The 20,833-nt window shown below is 33.3% G+C and overlaps 1 long non-coding RNA gene across 1 annotated transcript; it reads left to right on the plus strand.

Annotated features, from left to right (window-relative positions):
• Nucleotides 1-913: 913 nt before the first annotated feature.
• On the plus strand, nt 914-7,123 carry LOC149580114 (uncharacterized). Its single transcript, XR_016359809.1, has 3 exons — nt 914-1,179; nt 6,486-6,537; nt 6,743-7,123. It is a non-coding gene; the product is annotated as an uncharacterized LOC149580114 (long non-coding RNA).
• The last annotated feature ends 13,710 nt before the right edge of the window (nt 7,124-20,833 follow it).

Raw genomic sequence — 20,833 nt, forward strand, 5'->3', positions numbered from 1 at the left:
TCTAGTCATGATGAAAAGGCCTATATAAGAGCACCTATTAATTGGAAAGCAAAAATGTTGATGACACAACTCAGAATGAGTTCACACTAGTTGCGATGTGAAACTGGTAGATGACAAGTTCCAAAGGAAGAGTGGGCATACATAACATGTTAATTTTGTAATATGGGAGCAGTAGAGACAAAGCAACACTTTGTCAAGGATTGCCTGGCATATAGTGACATCACATCTGGTTATACAGAGATATTGTAGAACAAGGACTTAAACTACTTATTCGAGGAAGATCAAGTGAAGAGAACATCCACTAATTATCAAACTTCAGAGAAGGAGAGACAAGTTAACCAAAACTTTGCAGCTAGATTAGTTTCACTCCTGCCTTGGGGGGGTGATCGTGTGGGTCCCATAGGCTACTTTAGCCTCATGGACGTCATTAAAATCTATCATATCATATCATATCATTGATGGATATTTTATATCCAAAGTTGAAACCTTTATATCTTGTTATGATTATTTTGTGAGAACATATTGAAAATGATATATTTAGAAAAACTAAGTGATATGATAAAGTAATATTGTAACAAGATATAATCCAAATTTTAAAAATATACAATACCTATATTATATTTAATTTAAAAACAATAATAACAATTTAGTTTTCAAAAATAAATCAATCTCTAAATTATTCTATTTTCTATAATCTTATTCTTTCTTTTCTCAAAATTTTGTAGATTACAATTTAATAGATTATATTTTAATGTGATGTCACTTAAATTTGATTTATTATTTTCATCCTACTTAATGTTTGATCCCAATGACAATCTCACATATAGCTCAAATTATATTTTAAAATATGAATTAATTTTTAGAATTTAAATATTATTATAAAATAAAACATCCTTATACAAATATCAGAAAGTAACACGATTAAAACATTCTTACACAAATATCAGAAAGTCACATGATTAAAACATCATAAAACTTTGTGCCGCTGCAGAATGTCTGCCGCAGAATGTAGAGACTGTTTGCCTGAAGCTCCAGGAAGTTGATTTTTGTTTCTGGGCAACCCATTTCTACGACTCAAATTTGATATTCAAATTTGAAATTTGGAGTATCTAAAGCCCAACGGTAACAAATCTCAAATCGAACGTTATGGAGAGCCGAAAAAACTGGGAAAAAATTAGGGTAAGATATATATTTGTACCTTTGTAGGAAATCACACATTATTTCTTCCTTTTTCTCATTTCTTTCTTTGGTCTCTCATTTCTTTCTTTGGTCTGAAAACTTTGTTTTTCTTAGTATTTTTCAATTTTCTTTTTTCACAGTGTGCACACTAGTCTGATTTTGTTTTTGTTTCTTTGGTCTGATTTTGTTTTCGTTTCTTTGGTCTGTATGTTCATTTCTGATTTCTGGTCTGTGTTCATTTCTCATTTTATTTTTGTTTCTTTTGTCTTATGTTTGTCTGTTTTTTTAATTGTTCATCCACGGTTTTCTTTTTTTAGGTCTCTGTTTTCTAGGTTTCCTATTTTTTTAATGGTAGAGGACTAAGCAGAGGCATGCAGGAGGAAGGGGCAGACGCAGATGGAATTGAATTAATCCTTCTTTCAGAACTCTTATTCTGTTTAAGTTGATTTTTAAATATTTCTACACATACTCTATTTATTTATAGCTATGCAACGAACTTCTGAATGATTTGCTATAAGTTATTGTTAACATTATGACAGATTTACAGTATAATCCTAAAATTCAAATTGGGGCAAAAATATGTGTATTCTGTCTCGTTTCGTAGAATTCTTTTTTTTTCTATGGTTATTGAAAATAATAGGTATTTGAATTTTCAGACTTCCATAGCAGCCTGAAGATTTGACGTCTTTATAATTCTTGTTATTTTTGTCCTACCTATATTGTAGGGTTTGAAGTGATTTGATTTTGGTTTGGTTTTGTATTTGTCTATTAGGATTTTGAAATGAATTTTTGAAGGAAATGTTGAGACTAAATAAAGCAAACAAACCATGTACTCAAAGCATCCACTTACATTGTTTTTGATCATTTGACTTGATATACTAGCTGCATAAGTTCATGGACTTCTTCCTTATTAGACCCTCCATCATTTCTCTTAACTCCGCACTAATCAAGCCATCCTCGTTTTTATCAAACAACATAAATATGTGACTCTTTGTCAAACGCACCCTGTAAGTTGTCTCCAATTCCATATATAGGCAGTGAGGATGTGTAAGCATTCACAAATGCTGTCCTTCTCAAAGGATGTTTGTGGATTGTTTTCATAATGTTTAATCTGTATATTATGACTTCATATAAAGATTGGAAATAAATATCTAATTAATTTCTTAGGATGTGGTGGGGGATTTTCTATTATTGGCCTTAGGCTTTTGTTAAGGGTATATGGATCAGAAATCAATGTTTTTTTTTTCTCTTAAGATCCATCCCTTCCTTTGCCCCACCATTTAGTTAACTTCAACCTCTTTTAAAATGACCATTTTATTATAGAGCTTTAGATTAGATAGTAGACTGCAAATTTGTTAGAGGAAGGACTTACTCAACCTAATGATGATGTTACTTCTGGATTTGATTGTGTAAGTTTTTTTTATCATCAACGTTTCGGATCACATTTTATGATCTTACTCAACCTTCTATACCATAGGAGATCAACACCTTATAGGAGAAGCATATTAGCTTAAGTTCGATTATTATTTTAAGAGTACTCTTCAAATTCATCATTTGTATCAAATTGAATAAATCTTTCCATAATATCATTAAGGAATTCTCAAATAATTTTTAATATAACTCTGTACATTCACAACACACAGAAGGTTGGCATTTTTGCTGAATGTAACCTACAAGAGTGTTTGTCATGCAGATCGCATGTTTGACTTCATTAGCTGCTATAGTTTAGCTTTTATATGAGTCCATTATACTCTCTCCAAATAGATTCTGAGCAACAACAACAAATACTCGCACAACATACACACGCTTCTATAATGTCATAGGAACTCTGCCCTTATCCATAGGCCATACTGGTACCAACTATATAACACCTGAAATAGCTTCACAACGTATTATACAATGGATTTGGCAGCTTAAAAGTGCAATTTCTGACATGACTTCTAATGTCTCTTTGATCCCCAATAACACCTTCGATGCTCAAGCCCTCGCTCTCCATGTGTAATCTGTGTTTGGATTTGTAGGCTTGAACAATTCTCTTAAAGCTATATATATATATATATATATATATATATGGCATTAAAACATTAAATTTGTTCTCCTCAATTTGACAGTCTCAACTCAATATAAGAAGAGCGGTCACATTTTAGCATAGTTGTAGATGCAAAGTTATGCAGAATAAGTCTTCTCAAATCTAGATTAAAATATGTATTCTATTAGCATCTTCCCTTTGTTTTTGTTTTCACTTTAAACTGGTGGATTCAATTTCAAAACAGTTGTTACCTTGAGTAAAAAAAATTTCGCTCCGGTGTTCTCCAATTGTGAAGTTCATTTGCGTAAAGTGCATATTTATACAATGCTTTATAAAGTGCATAAAGTAAAAGCAGATTTTATAGACTGTAATACAACTGTAGTTTCTAACTTGTCATCCGTTCCCTTCATCTAAGGATTTTTCAACGTGAAGCTGACTGGATTGGCATGTTGTATTGCAAGCATCGGAGTTGACTGGATCAGTTAATTCCTAAAACTATTTGCAAGAAAACGATGACAAATTATTTCACACTGATCAGAATCTTTAATTTGAACCTCTGTAAACTTTCAAATTCATTTAGGATATCTTCCAATCATCTGAGAATTGGAGCTTGAATCATGAGCTCCTATTGCATACTCGAACATTGCAATAGATCCACCCACCCATCATAAATATTAGATAAAAAACAACAGAGGCTTTTTTTATTGCAGAGATTCAGAAGAAGAAAAAAGCAATTGCCGAGATTTAGAAGAAGAAGAAAGCAATTGTTGGATAAGCCCAAGTTTTTAACAAAAAGGTAACAAATTAGCATATGAATAATTGGACTATCGTTTAAACTTTAAACCATTGGATTAAAGAGATGACTTTATGTTCTGTTTTGTGCATCTTCTGTTAGACTTGGTGTTATTTTTTATTTAACAATTCAAATATTATTTCTTTTTATCTAATTAGAACAGATATTTGTCAGTAACTCATATAGAGATAGGGGAGGAGACTTATAATATCCCCTGTCCTGCTTTACCAATTGCTCCAAGATGCCCTTGTAAATGTTAATTTTATTTTATTTTGATTCAAGTTACACTTAAACTGTATGCAATGATGAAGCTCTTTCCATTAAGAGAAGGATAAGATTTTCCCATTACAACAGGCAACAGACCTTCCTCAGTCAAATAGAATTCCTCCATAACCAACCTAAGAAACAATCAGCCAAGTGGAAAAGGACCAACCATACCACCAACCCAACAGGAAAGTATTCCCTAGATCCTTAGATCAATATTTTTGTATATATCTATGAAATAGATACAGATATCTATAGGATTGAAGACATAATAGTTTCCATACTCCTAATGGAGTTTATCTTTTTTGAATAAAGGTTTAATATCATATTCTATAATTTCTACATTTAACTGAGTTTATCTAAAAATAATCAAGAAAAATTAATTAGAGGCTCTAAATCCTGTGAGCAGCAAGAGTAATTCTTTCAAACAAATCTAAAGACCTGATTCAAGCGCTGCCAAGATAAGTAGAATAGCTAAGATACTTATATGGATAGCGTCTAAGACCCGAGTGTAGATTTTTTAGAAGATAATGTGAGCAACCTACTTCAGCTAATGGAAATGAAGAAGTGGGTATTCTTCTACCATATTGAAGTATTTGAGGTAGTTTTTAAACTATTCTTCTTCTCTATTAAGACAACAGATATTTGCAATTCATGATATTGAGTAAAATGCTTTTGGAAAGACCTGTGCAAACATAGACATTATATTTATAAGAACATAGACATATTCAGAACATTACATTTAGAAGAACATAGACATATTCTAATAAACAGACACAAATTAAAAATCTTATGAACCAAAAACTCAGTGAGGTTCAACACTATTGCTTCTTTGCAAGCATGTTTCCAACCATTGCATCTGTATAATCTGTTGATTGACAAAGCTAGGTAGTGGAAAGTTCCAGCCCTTGGTTATAATAGTGATTGAGGGCCATGCCCAAGTTACTATCACATAGCATTGGGAAAACCCAGCCTCAAAGCGTTGTAGTTTTCCCCTAGGTACACATATCAATATCTTAGTTAGGGAAAACACATGTGGGATAGATTCAGAAGGGCAGTTACAACATTTTCTTGAGCTTTGGGATCCTCTAAAGAAAGCTGTGGTACAAGTAATGGTATGGCCCCTACTTCTGCAATACCACATTTAGCAAGTAGTCTGAGTTTATAAGAAGCCCGCCTTTCAGTAAGAAATACTGTCATCATTTTAGCAGTTTGGATTTCTGCTTTGGTGCTTGGGATGCTTTCCAAGAAAGAACTTTTCTTGATTCTTTCTAACTTTTCAAATGGGATTTTATGCTCTGCACAGTACTGAACAATAAGGCTTCGAAGAGCATGATCTGATTTGGAGTGAGATTTGTGTTCACAAGCTTCTGCCCACTCTTTGTATATGTAGTGTGCGTACAATAATAGGCTCTCGCATTAAGTAATGGATGCCAGATCTTATGTTTTCACTGTGCATACAATAACTTTACCATATAGGATTCTTTGGAATTTTTCCTTAAGTGATGCATTATAGAAATACGATTTTTTTGTACTGCACTCATAGGAGGTTTCATAAATAATGTCAAAAATAATCTTGCATTAAATCCGGTGAGATTGGACATCAGAAATCATCTGGCATAGGAAAATTAAAAACACTCTCAGAATCTATTGCAGATGACACATTTACACTAGGAGATGAAGGCAATCAAGGTATTAATTCAGGACAAATTTCTCTCTGATTTAGGCCATCCATCTCATCTCTTTCTTGCTGACATTCCATTGCATTTTGGAGATTTAGGCCATCCAAAATCCTTCTAAGTCGAGACTCATCTGGGGCCACCTCCTTTTCAAACTCATCCAGAACAGCAAAATCATCACTGCAAAGTTGTTCCTATAGCTTCGTAACCAAGTAACCATAATTTTTAGCAAATTGTGGCAATGAACCTCCAGAATGGGCAACCATGACACAAAAGCTAAAGAAACAGTTTCTGATTTGACTTAATTTTATATCTTAGTTTTTTTAAGAATGTTATGATTTGTTGGACACTTTTGTTGTTGCAGATAAGATTCTGATAAGTTTGTAGTTTTCTTTTTAATTAAAAAATTTCTGTGTTCTTAAGACATTTAAAATAGTTATATTATTTAATCAAAAGCATGTTCAGATCATTATGTTTTAATATATTCTTTTATTTGAACTACTAGTCTTGGCTGACAATTAAGACAATTTGTAACTATTAGGGAGTTGATACATCATTGAAGCTGATGCACGAGAATGAAAAAAGGAGATCTGGTATGTATGTGTTCTTGATGTTCAAATTTTTCAGTTGACCATTTTTTACTCTGTCCTTATTCTATATGTTTTTGGCATCAGAATTTCATTTCATTGTTCTTTTAAATATAAATGATATTGCAACTGAGATTGATAATGATAGGTAGAGACAAGGATCTTTAGATCCAAAGGCTTCTCTAGCTAATTAATTTTTACCGCTTTGAAGGTGCAAGGATAGGAGTGAAGTTGCTGGTATAGATTAACTGGTGAAGTTGCTGATATAGATTAACTGGTATATATTCAGAGCAGCAAGTGATCTGATTGATCATTTCTCATTTCCTTTTCAATATTTTGATCAAATATTGATCTAAAACTTTTGTAACATGTAAAAATATAGTGCTCAATAAAAGAAAGTTATTGGAAGGGGTTAAAAGCCCCTTCGAAGACTAAAGGGAATGCCCATTGGCCATGGTCATCCCTTATAGTCTTGGTGTTTTTTCGACAGCTTAAAGAATGGCTTATAGGCCAAGGTCATTCTTTAAGGTATGTGTCTTGTGTTCCTATGCATTTTGTGTTTTTTTTAAAAATAAATAAATTTAATTTTCTATTTTTTTATCTTAATATTAAAACTATAAGGCACAATTTCATAAATAAATAGATCATTAATGAATCACAAGTCACTTTGTAAAATGGTTAATAGTAGACACTCTTAAATAATCATTATCAAACTAACATGACATATTGACATTGTTGATAAAATCACAAACTACCTATCTAACACAATATGAACTTGAGTGTAGACAATCTTAAATAATCATTATTCGACCTAACATGACATGTTAACAATGTTCATAAAATCACAAATTACCTATTGAACACAACATGAACTCGCTTTATGAATGTAATTCACAAGAAAATTTATTTGCACAATTGTTAAATAGGTTTTTTTTATGCAATAAAATAAATGAATAAAGATATGCTTAGAAATTTATTTGTTTTTACTATCATTACAACATAACAAATAGCCTTAATAACTTTAAAATGAAAAATGAAAAGTTAGCACTTACATGTAAGTAATGTAAATAATGTAAAGTAAATGCATTCATTAAGTGAGTTCATACTAATGAAAATAATAAAATAATAAATAATAAAATAAATTATTGGGTTTTGTGTCATGGGTTGTGCTTTTTTCGTTTGATGTCGTGTTGTGGTTGTGGTCCTTTTAGGTCTCTTAGGGAAGGCCATATAAGCTTCCACCTTCACATGGTTGGCCTTGTTAGTAGAGAATATGAGAAGAAATATTCTTGAAGCTAAGAGAAGCTTGCTTATAATGTGTCATTTAATTATAAATAATGTTCTATAATTTAAGCTATTTAATGTGAGTGAAATTAAAATTTGGTTTAAGATTAAAAATGTGTTTTATAATTTAAGCACACAAATAATGTTTTATAAATAAAAACAATAAAAGTGATTTTTTAATAATTGAATTGTTCAATTATTTAATGTGAGTGAATTTTAAGAGAAGCTTGTTTATAATATGTTGTGTCATTTAATTTATCCTATTATGGTTAACGTTAGTGCTATTATTATACTTTAGGTCAGTGTTAGGGTAATTTTTAGGATAATTTTGTATGTGGGTTAACTCTATTATAACACCTATGATTAGTACTATTGTGACATCTATGATTTTTTTTTTAATGCACTCTACCCCCCCCCCCCTCTCATTTCACCATCATATGCATATCTCTACCCCTATCTCTAATATATCTCTATATTGAAAAAACCCTCTATCAAAACATAATTTGATCACCCTCTTATCTCTAGATACATGCCCCCCTAATCTCTCTCTCTCTCTCTCTCTCTCTCTATTATTTAGGCCAACTATTATTTTAGGCATGCCTTTTTTTATTTATATATTTATAATAATTGGGCAACAAACCCAATGTTTAGTTGAACTCAACTATTTGTAACTAGGCAAGAGCATACAAAACGACTAAAAATTGTGAGCCACTTATTTGGGAGGTCTTGCGTTCAAGTCCACTAGAGCTTAATGAATAATATTAATAATTATTCACAACACATTTTAATAATTAATTTTGGCTTCAACCTCTTACTAAAAGAAAAAAAAATGTTTATAATGGCTCACATTTCTTTTTTATTTATGGGGAATCTTTTATAGCATATTCCTATAATTGGATTTGGATTTGTGCTCTGATTGTATAGAATACCTCTTGACGTAATAAATAAATAAATAAAACATTAATAATTAATGGCTTTGAGCACATTACTATAAGTTAACCTAAGCAAATAAGTAAGTATGATGTGGTTTGGGTAATAAGGTTCAAAATTAATAATTTATTTGACCTTAATAATTATACATGCATGTCTACATTAGCATGGTGATAGGTCTAAGAGTATATTGAAATGATGCAAATCCTTGATGATGAGTCGGGCTCACCTCAAGAGGTGCATCCATTAACATCTAGCAACATTTAAATAACATAAACACAATCTCAAAAAGGTATTGGGGAGGGGAGAAATACTAAAATAAGTAAATAAATGTATTATTACCTTTCATTGGCTCATGATACTAAAGCAAGGTGATTTAAATAAAGAAGGATGAAGAGTGACATAAGAAAGGCCAACTTGATAATTGTTCAAGCTACGTTAGCACAAGAAGGGTGATAAGAATGAAAAATTCAATCCCCCCATGGGGAAGAGGCATGAAGTCAAAAAGAGTTTTTCATCAATAAGGAACATTCGAAAAAGGTATAAGAGAGCAAGAGCTCTAGTTGAGCTTGAGTCCCTATCTTTTATCCAAAATGCACGATAATTATTAGAGTATTGGTTAGTAGTAACCTAGTATTTCAATGCAATTATAAGTACCAGTTATATGAGCTTGTATATTTGGCTCCATATTTGGCTCTAGAGGTGTCTTTAAGGTTGGGGTTAGGCTAGAGGGTAGAATAATATATTTATTCTTGTTATTGTTTAATTCTAACACTTATTTTGCAGGTAATAATTGTATCAAGTTTACCCTAATAGTGGGGATGTTACATGAGAAAACAACTATGCATAAAGAGAAGAGGTGAGAAGTCTTGGAAATAAAGAACAAAAAATAAAATATGTTTGAAACCACATGCAGCAATAACATGAACAAATGATTGACCCACAAGTATAGGAAGATGGAAATTATTGAAACTAAAATAATATTAAGATAGACATATTAAATGTAAGGCGAATATGACAATGGAAGAGATTAAAAAAAAGAAGAGATAACATACAATTAATATGATTAACAAATTTTACATGAATAACTAAATATGGGCAGTATTAATTAAGAAGAAAAATGCAAATAGCTTTATATTCAAATCAATTAAATGAGATAGAAAGCTAATAAATACAAGTGTACAACCATGAATGAGCTCAAGACAATGTAATCTCATGAGAATGTTGAGATTAGTTCTGAAAGGTATTAAGGACCCACAAACCATAAGGATTCACTTTGTCCAAGGCAATAATTGATATTGGACCAAGAGAAAGTATATATTAACATTCATTTCTATGTCACAAGTTATGTCCTTGGATGGACTCAAAATTTCGGCACCATTTTCATATGATTGTTATAAAAAATAAAAATAGAGAAGCAACTTGCCAAAAGGAAAGTAGAAAAAAATGAGTTAAATATTTCCAAGGAAACATAATGATTGTATATAATGTATAAAGTATTGTAGATAACTCTTCTATTAGAGTATTTGGTTTAAAGAATGAAATGTCTCATTCTTTATAAATTCCTATTGTACATTTTAATAAATATGATATGCATCATGATTTGTGAAGCATAATAATATTTTTTCAAATTTTAGAAAGATGTCAAATTAGAATTTTGCATGTTGCATTGTGAATGCTACAAACATAGATATCCAAAAGACATGAAGAGATGTCAATCTTGAGATACATATCTATTCTCAATAACAATTTGTATATCTAGTAGTTCTTGGAGCATTTACTTCTACTCATTTAGTAAAGTAATCAATACAAACAAATTTATGACTTTTTTATAATGCAAACTCTATTTGACCAATAAAATCAATACCCCATTTATCAAACAATGTCTAGTTAGGTTTATATAGGCATCTCATCACCCTCGGTAGGTTTTCCCGTCTACAAGCATATGTCACAAGTCCTTGCATTCTAGATTACATATTTGTGAATGGTGGCCAATAATTACTTATATTCGGTGTTATCATTGTTGTCTTATTAGTTGCAATGTATCCACTACAAGGCTCATCATAGCAAAGCCTGTGTATTTTAAATAGTTTATCCTCCCTAATACACATGTTTTTAACACTGGAAAGTCTTGTATATAATAGATAATTCCAGGTATCCATGAGTGTGAAAGCTCTTTTGAACAAACATTTATTATTTTGTAGTGAAAAGAGTGGAGATGCTTGTTATACCAAAAAAAAAATCATCTAGCTATTTATACATACCATAAAATGTGAATTAATGATGCAAATAAACATTCATCCAAAAAAGAATCATCTACTACTAGAAAATTTGATGTAGTCATTAGCCTTGAGAGAAAGTCACTAGCCACATTAGCCTTTCTTGACTTGTTAACAATAATGATGTCAAACACTTGTTATAAGAGAAATCATCTAACAAGTTTTCTATTACCTCCAATTTATTCTTGAGATATCATATTGTTGGATAATCAATATGAACAAGACAAAGTAACTAATGATACAATTCCTAAACCTAATTATTGTGTATGTGAAAACTAAAATTTCCTTCTCTACTGTTGTATAACTAATCCCACCCCCTTGCAAATTCTTGCCAGTATATTAAATTTCATATTCCAAGTTGTATTCCTTTCCCAAACCTACTCCAATTAATATGTCAAAAGCATCAACAAAATATATAAAGGAAGATTCTAATTAGGTCCTCTTATTATAGGTTCTTGTGTGAGGGTTGTCTTCAGAACTTCAAAGGAATGGTGACTTTTTTCAATCAATTCAAAATTTACTTCCTTCATTGGCAATGTGAAGATAAGGGTCACATTCATACTAAATCATTTATAAAGTGTATGCAATAGTTTGGTTGTCAAAGGATTTGGTTTCATATCTTTGTCTTTGAGGCATTGGAAGTCTTCAAATGTCCTCAATCTTAGTGGGGTTCTCTTGAATTCCAATATATGATATAGAATGATCAATAATGACACCTTATTTCATCATCATAAAGCATATATTGTGATAGAGGAAGAGGTTATTGTCAATGTCTCTATATAGGAGTTAAAATAAGTAATAAAATCATTTTTCTCTATTTCTATTAAATCATGAGATAAATTAAGAGATCCCTTTGACATGTGGTTGGGACATTAAATAATTAAAAGTTCAATACTAAGTAGACATGTGTATCTTAGGGGCATGTGAAAGTAGGTTTGTCCCAATCTCTAGGGACTATGTTAATTTAACTATAGCCACTAAACCCATCTAAGAAGGAACAATACTTTTCAATATGAGGAAAGGGAAAATAGTCCTTCCTAGTTGTTACATTCAATTTCCTATAATCTACACACACTCTCTATTTACCTCCCTTTTAAGGAATAATAACCAATATATGGGGGCACTCATCCACTATGAAAAATAGTGTCTATAAACCTTGCATCAAAAAAGTTGGGTTCATTCTCATTTGTGGCTATTACATTGGTCTAATACCTTCATTGATGTATATTCTATGCATGCAAAAACTTGGATCGATGCCCTTCATGTCATAATAATCCCATGCAAAACAGTTGGTGTTGACCTTGTATTCATTAATTACAGATTATTTGTTATCTCCCTAGTCATGAGATTTATGGTTGCACCAAGATTAACCAAGGTGTTTAGATAAGGGTGTCATTGATATGCATATCTATAATAGGGTTAATAGATCTAAGTATCCAAAGTACTACTAGCATTCCTAATATAATATCAATCAGTTGTCCTCGCACATGAACAATTTGAGGATCTTTCTTCTTTCTCCCCAAATATTTAAGGTGTGTCTCCATTAAGTTTTTTTAATAATTAGTACTATGGATCCCTATTTGTGATATCAACATGTGTTTGGGTATGTTCAAGTCCTGCATTGTTACTAACATCTATACATGGTTTATCATTAGATATTAATATTATTTGAGAAAATACAAGACCAACAAGTTTCTTTCCTAAGAAAAGTTGGACATTACAAATTTAAAGTGAATAGGTTGGATATTAGGCGGCCTCATTAGAATAAACCTATTAAAAAAGGCTTATTGTTAGGATTTGGTGCAAGTTGGACACATAATTGTGGTGCTTGTGGTTCTACAAAAGTGTGTTTAAATTTTACATAATGTATTGCTAACAATGTAACGTGTTAGGCATGAATGCACATTTTTTGGATCAAATATTGTTGTTGTTGTTGTTGTAGGTAAGACATATTGGGTTGTCACTATTATGAATAATTATGTATTATAGATTATAAGTATTACATTAATCAACAAAATGTTGGAGTAGATCTTGAAAATCCACCTAGCCATCTAAGAGACCCAAATCGTTAGGAATTGGCTCTCACCTTGAAATGTCTCATTTGTGATATTGCTATCATGATTTAACAGTTTAGTTTTTGTTAGAGTAATTAGATATTTTCTAATTAACTCTAGTCTACTTAAGCGAAACTTTAGGCATCTTATAATTAATTATTTTATTAATTATTAGATGCAGCCTAGGTTAGACCTTTTTAGGGTTTTGATCTCCTTTATAAGGATGATCTTTCTTTGTAATTAAGAATTGAGATTTATTCACTTTTGATTATAGCAATCTACTTTTTTGCTCATCAAGAATGTCTCATCTATGGATTTGGCAATTCTTGCCTCCATAGCTTTTTGCTTCTCTCTTCTATGGTAGGTATTTGCATGTAGGTGATTCTTGGGAGCTTTGGGGTTGATCTGTCATCAACTTCAACATAGTCTCAGAGCTCCAGATCTTCATGCCTTTGTTTTGTTCTTGAGAGATTTGGCATCGATTTTTAGATTCAAGCTTTCAGAGGATTTTGTATTGGATTTGAGATGGGGGTTTTTTTGGAGCATTGTGAGCCCAAATGGACATCACCATTGAGCTTAGAGCACTCAAAAAACCCATTTCCATATAAAATATGTCCAATTTAGACGTTGTCGAAATTTGAGACAAAAAAGATTCACCCAGATCTAGGCATGCAAATCGAGGCAACATTTTATTATTATTAATAGCTTGTTGTATTAGAAAAAGCTTTGTGCATGGTTTAGAGGTCTTGGAAGCCTTGCTAACAACCCATAAGCTACATCAATGGCGCTAAAAAAGGAGTAGCAACATGGTTATTAGGGTACATGTGATTTCTTTAAGATGATTTTTTTTTAAAAAGAAGGTTGCATATTTGTTTTTTGGAAGCAAAAACAAAATTATTGGGCTCATGCCCATGCATGGACCCTGTACCTTTTTCTGCGATAATAAATTGGGTGCGACATTATCTTTGGAGGCACTCGAGATTCATTTTTGCATTGGGAGGCACTCCCAATCTGACGTCATCTTCATGTGTTCCATTTTTTTGAAAGGCACACCATTTATTTTTGGCATGTGGGCTGCCCTTTTTATTGGGTGGAGAATTTTTTTTTGGTGATGGTGATTATATTAAAGAAGTTTTGTTTGGCACACATTGGTTTTAGCATCCATATAGATGTGACCATGTTAGTGGATTCACCTTTGTGGTTGTTGTCCTTTTTTGATGCAACTCCCTGAGCCCAACACCACATCAGGCCTTCCTTTTTATTGGGCTCTAGAATAGGTCTAATATTGTTGAGTCATTCTTATGCTGATACTTGTTAGCTATTAGCATTGTGATATTGCTATCAAGACTTAACTGTGTGATTTTTGAGTCAAACTCATTGACCCATGTTTCATGAGTAGTGATTCAACATGAATCCATCTCTCATGAGAGTAAATGGAACACTTAGCACTCATTGGATCTAGGTGATGCTCATAAGGGTGAAGCACTGAGACTTCCTGGGAGGTCACCCATCCCAGTACTACTCCAGCTTGAGTGTGCTTAACTACGGAGTTTCCTCCATGGTTAAACTCAAAGCTTGCAACCCCATTTGCAAAACCTTCACCAAGTGTTGTGCCTTATAAACCATTCATTAGAAAGCCCCTTAAGCTCATCAATTGATAAGTAGGAGATAATTTCCACAGCAAGTCAAATTGTGATATTGCTATTAGGATTTAACGTGTGATTTTGAGTCAAACTCATTGACCTATGTTTCATCTCACCCTAGGCCTAGAGTTTATTGGAGCGCGAATGTTTTGTAGGTGTGAGTTTCATTGGGCCGCCATCTCAATCAATGAGCCCCAACCTCTTCATACTAGCACCAGGGATAAGCACTCTTTTTCTCGCCATGCACCCAGTAGCTCGGGTCCACCAGATCTGCCACATCCATGCTTTTTAAGGCATTATTTTGATAGGAATAGAGGTGCGATTTTTGGAGCATTTCATTGTGATCCATGAGATGACCCTTGTTTCTAGTCAACAAGGATGTTTACTAAAGATGATTCTCCATTTTTTGCATGATCTCACTCTTTGATTTGGGCGCAATTTCTTGACTGGGATCTACCCTTGTACACGATTTTTTTTACATTTTTTTACTGCCCTTGTATGCAGTAATCTTGGCACAAAATTCATTTCTTACCGCTCCCACGCCCTGGGATGTGTCATATGTGGACCAAATTCTTGTGACTTGGAATAGTTTTTTTGGAGTGCTTGTTTAAATGCAAAGGGCCCAGAGCACCTTTTTGGAGCATACCACATGTTGGATTTGGAGTTTGTAGCCACTAAGGCTCCCTTGACAGTCCACGTTGGAGCCTGTGACCTCTGCAATCACCATATAAGCATGATCAACGATAAGCTATTTGGTTTTGATTTGAAGTGATCTGCAAGGTGCATTTGTTAAGGACAATTTTTTTGGTTTTGGTTTCACTGGCCTTTATGCGCTTATGACTACATGTGGAGCAAATGCAGCCCACAGTCAGCGTACTCATTTTTTATGCGAGGCTAAATTTTAAGTGAGATGCCTTTGTTTATGGTCCCACTGTCGATCGTGTCCATGCATGAAGTCATTCATTTATGTGAAGTTTTACTGATTGTACTTTGTGGTTTTAGTACCAGTCAACACCTTCTTCGAGCTCATATGTAGCAGTGGTTTATTTTATTTGAAAATGCTCTTGTATTTTTGGTATATTTTTCACCACATGCAATCTTTTGGCCACCGGATTTGTTTCCACCACTGACTCTTTTACCGGCAACACTGGTTCCTGTATCTTTGTCTTGTTTTCGGCGATTGGGTATTCTTTTTCTGGTTGGGGTCATTTTTAAGGGCTTTTTTTTTTTGCCTCTATAATTGTTCGACCATCAAATTTGGGCTCGTCACTTGCTAATGACAGTGTCAGGTCAGCATTGCATCAGCGTTCTTATCACCTCTTCAGGCTATTTTTGGACCTACCTTCATGTTTTTGCTCATATCTCAGACATACAGACTCTATTTTCCATAAACGAGATATCATTGGAAATCTGGTTCTAAGCCCATCACAATGGTACATATGATTTTCACTTTTAATATATTTTGATGACTTGTTTGGCCGTCAAAGTTAGGGGTATTATTTTGCACTCTTGGAGTGCATATCTTGGGCATCCGATCTTCGATTTGGGAAATATTTATATCATTGGAAAGGTCTTTTTGGGCTCTTTCCAATTATGTTGGTTGTTTTTCTAGATTTTTCTCTAGACATATCCTATTTAGTCTTTTTCATTTTTGCATTCTAGTGGATATCTTGGTTGCTTCACGTCTGAGGATCAATTTCTTTGCTTCAGATGATTCGTTATGACTTGTACTATCTTTTATATTACTCTTATGTCTCTTTTGATCTATTTAGACATCATTTGTATGCATTCTTGCAAACACACTAAAATAAAGTGTCATGTTGCATTTGTATTTTCATTTCAGTTGTTTGTCTTTGTTTTCCTTCTGATTCGAGCATTGTCATCTGAGGACACTCATACAGATTATTGTATTCTTGAGATTCACCATATCTTGTGCTTTATTGTACATGCACTACTTTGATAAAGTGTCATGGGGGGTTGATGTGTTTCCTTTGTTTGTCATCTTCCTTTATCTAGTGAGTGTCCCTTCTGTGTCATTAGCCTCATGATGTGTCTAAGATTGATCACCTCAGTACACACATATGTACTCTTTCATGCATCTTGATCGTGGTTCCTTGACATGCAATTCTTTTGGCCCACTTTTTGAGTTTCCTGTCACCTCACCCTTGTCTACATTAAGGGGGGTTCTTCTATTGTTTCTCATGCTTCCTTGGTTTGATCCATCAACTCTTCAGGATTTGGTGTTTTATGCCATCTGTATCTTTGCGTTCAGTCATTTGCCTTTATGTGCCTCTTGATTCGATGCAAATTACAGTCTTCTATACCTGGTCAGGTTCTATTCCAATGGAGCTTCTTCATATTCATAGTTACTTTTTGATAGAGTTTTGCAGATTCTACATGCTTCAGTGGTGTTTTTCATGATAATCTTTTGTTCCTATCTTCTGGGACATTCCTTAATTTGGAGGCTTCTTTAGTCCTTCACTAGTTTTTTTTCAACATTATTTCCATCTCTTTTTGGAGTAGGGTTTTTCCCATGTGGTTTTTTCTATTTCTCATCTTTTGAGGGGTACCTCATCGGGCCTTATTTGTCCGGACCCATTTCTACTTTCAGTAGTAGTTTCTAGGTTTTTATCTATTCTCCAAGTTTATCTTAAAGGGGGGTGTTAGAGTAATTAGATATTTTTTAATTAATTATTAGATGCAGCCTAGGTTAGACCTTTTTAGGGTTTTGGTCTCCTTTATAAGGATGATCTCTCTTTGTAATTGAGAATTGAGATTTATTCACTTTTGATTATAGAAATCTACTGTTTTTCTCATCAAGAATGTCTCATCTATGGATCTGGAAATTCTTGCCTCCATAGCTTTTTGCTTCTCTCTTCTATGACAAGTTTTTGCATGCACATGATTCTTGGGAGCTGTGGGGTTGATTTGTCATCAACTTCAATAGTTTTTGAGTCAAACTCATTGAACCATGTTTCATGAGTAGTGATTCAACATGAATCCATCTCTCATGAGAATAAATGGAACACTTAGCACTCATTGGATCTAGGTGATGCTCATAGAGGTAAAGCACCGGACTTCCCAAGAGGTCACCCATCCTAGTACTACTCCAGCTTGAGCACACTTAACTATGAAATTCCCTCCATGGTTAAAACCACTTTTCTTGCAACCCCATTTGCAAAACTGTAAGGTCCCTCCTCGCATGTACTTATAAAATATGATTTTCTCTATTAAATCTGTTGTAGGAGATTTGAACGGATATGAAGAAATGTTATATGTTGTGAATGTTCTAATGAAATTGAGAGTAGTTGATACATCTATGTTTCAATACTCATTTATTCAAGAACTACTACATTAGCTCGACTGTTAAACATTAAAATTTCACTAACAATGATACAAGGCATTTTCACCTATTGATAAGGGTGTTAATTTTGGTACCTCGATGATTAGGTTTTATGCTTTTAGATAGTTCAGTATTCCTTAATTGGTGATGTTTATGATGTTAAGTATATGCATGCCTAACGATGATTGTTCAAGTATTTCAATCTAAATTAATGAAATAAGTTATGTTTTATTGATTATGTGATTTATGATGATTAAATGTGAGTAGAAATGACTTAAACAGTTAATTATATGAAAGATTCATGTTTGATTTATGTAACTATCTAGATAAGTTTTGAATATATGTATGTGATTGTTTTGAGCTACTGATATGTGCAATGAGTGTGCAGGATATTTTAGCCAAAAAATCTAATGGAAAAACAAAACTAAACCCTATGCATTGTTGTGGAAACCAGGGTTGAATCTAACAAAAGATGCAAACCCTGTTGTTTGTGTTTTATTTGTATCGTGAGATAAATGAATGTATCATTCTGTAATTAGTAAATGTTAATGTTTTGTAAAAGTGATTTTTTAGTATCGCTTGACAGTCATAAATTATATACGCATCCCAGCATGATAGTTAGGGTTAACCGAGCAACCTAAAGATCTAAGTCAGACTAGGTTAGTGACCCTTTTTGCTAATCAATTAGTAATTGAGGTTAATTACTCCTAACCAGGATTAGTGAGTAATCTACATTTTGAGGGTTATTAGAAAGTCTTAAATTTTCTTAGCTTCTATTAGGTCCCTAATTAATCCTAAAGGCCTAAAATCATGAAATCTAAGTACCCAAAGGGTATGGGTATGGGTTAGGGGCATTTTTCACCCCCCCCAAACCCTTTTGTTGACTTTTATGGTCACTCAAAAACTTCATTTTTGCTTTATTGCGAAAATTGATTGATTTCATCATAGGTTGGATAACTTTAACTCCACCTTGAGGTTAGCCTTAGGTCTAGTTGAGTTAGAAGCCTTTAGAACTTCAGGCAAGTGGGGCAGTTATTGCTTTTTGGAGTGGTTGAGTTTATGATCTTATTTAGAGGGTTTGGGTGTTCACCCAACCTCTAGTTTTAGAGTGGAATTCAGGATTGAAGGAGAAGGAGAAGGAGAAGGAAGGGAATGCTCATCTCAAATTTGTTCGATTGTCATAACCCAATTTTGAAGGTAAGAATCCCTCAGCTTATATTATTCATATTTTGTTCATGCTTAAGTTATTGTGTTTGCATTAGTACATATGTTCGTATGTGTGCTGAGTATGTTTGGGAGGGATTGAAATAGGTTTTCTTAAAAGTTTTCTTTTGTATTTTTCTTTGAATTTCGAAGGGATTGTATGGGTGTATTGGCATTACTCACCTTTGGATAGGGCAGAAGTGGCCATGTACGGGGGAAGGTCTTTAGTTGGATGTAACGCCCCGCCAAGGGATCCAAAAGAATTAACCTAAAGTTTCACTAAGTTGCTAAACATTTTTTTTTTTTTTTTAAAATAAGAAAGTATGACATACACATCAAACACATAGTAGCGGAAGCAATAACATGTAATCATCGACAAACATACATTGCAAGTTACATTTCTTAAAGATCCCAAGATGTTGAGTCACGTTTAAATTTAATTAAATCTAAGTCTAACAACTATCACATACATATGAAAGAATAATCAGAAAGTCCCATGTTCATAATATACATTTGTTCTGAATGCCTCTCAGCAAATTAATTCGGAATGCTCAATCATCCACTGTACAAGTCATAGGGTATGAAAGGCTTAAAAGAATATACATATGTAAAGATCAAGATACAACATCCTCAAATCCATGATACAAAGTACAGTAAAAGAACATATGAAACTATTCCCCATACATGATACATCCATACATCCATAATGATAAAACATCTATCATAAAATCTAACCATCCATCATAATAATCCAAGAACATAGTGAAGGTAAATGCCAAACACGAAATCTCCAGCCACGGTGACCACGGAACGGATCTCAATGGTAAGAGTAAAAGCACTACCACCCGACCGCGTGGAACCTAAATGGTCCACTCCCACCGCGCTGAGGAGATAGTCTCAAGTCCCAAATAGGATAACAAAATCTATAATCAAAATTACTCTCTAAGTCCAGGAAATCCTATAAGTATGCTAACTCAAGGGTTCCTAAAAAGATCGACATCTAACTCCTAGAGGTACCACAAGACACGTAGGAAACCTAATATGCAAGCGGGAAAGTGTCATCGCAAAAGTCACGTAGAAGTTACCCGAGCAATCCCTTAGGAATCCCAGGTCCCTACTGATCCTGCGGCCACTAGTATCCTCTCGTACTAACGAGGCCTACTATGGAATGCAAGGTCGTAACCAAGCGTCTTCTCTACCCCATCCTAGTATGTACTAGCACTCATGGCATGGGAGAGAACATACAATTATCTTGTTAGGTTCATTTTCTCTCATTTAGTGTAAATGTTTTCACTTATTAAAAACGACTTACAATGGGTTTCTCAAGGCAGCCTCTTAGGGCTCCGACCCCCATTGCAAGCCACTTCCCGACTCTACACATAGATAACCTACCCTAGCTCATGAACTCATAAATCAAAGAATCATAATAAAACCACCTCAGTCCTATACAAGCAACTGAAAAACATCATAAAAAGATAATCCACAAAATTACATCAGTTCTTCATGAGCAACAGATAATATCAAATAGTAATCATGTAATCGCGACAGTTCTCTATCAGCAACTGA

The sequence above is a fragment of the Cupressus sempervirens genome, chromosome 1 (genome assembly GCF_028749045.1).
Source record: "Cupressus sempervirens isolate cs-2001-9-10 chromosome 1, ASM2874904v1, whole genome shotgun sequence".
Taxonomy (NCBI): Eukaryota; Viridiplantae; Streptophyta; class Pinopsida; order Cupressales; family Cupressaceae; genus Cupressus; species Cupressus sempervirens.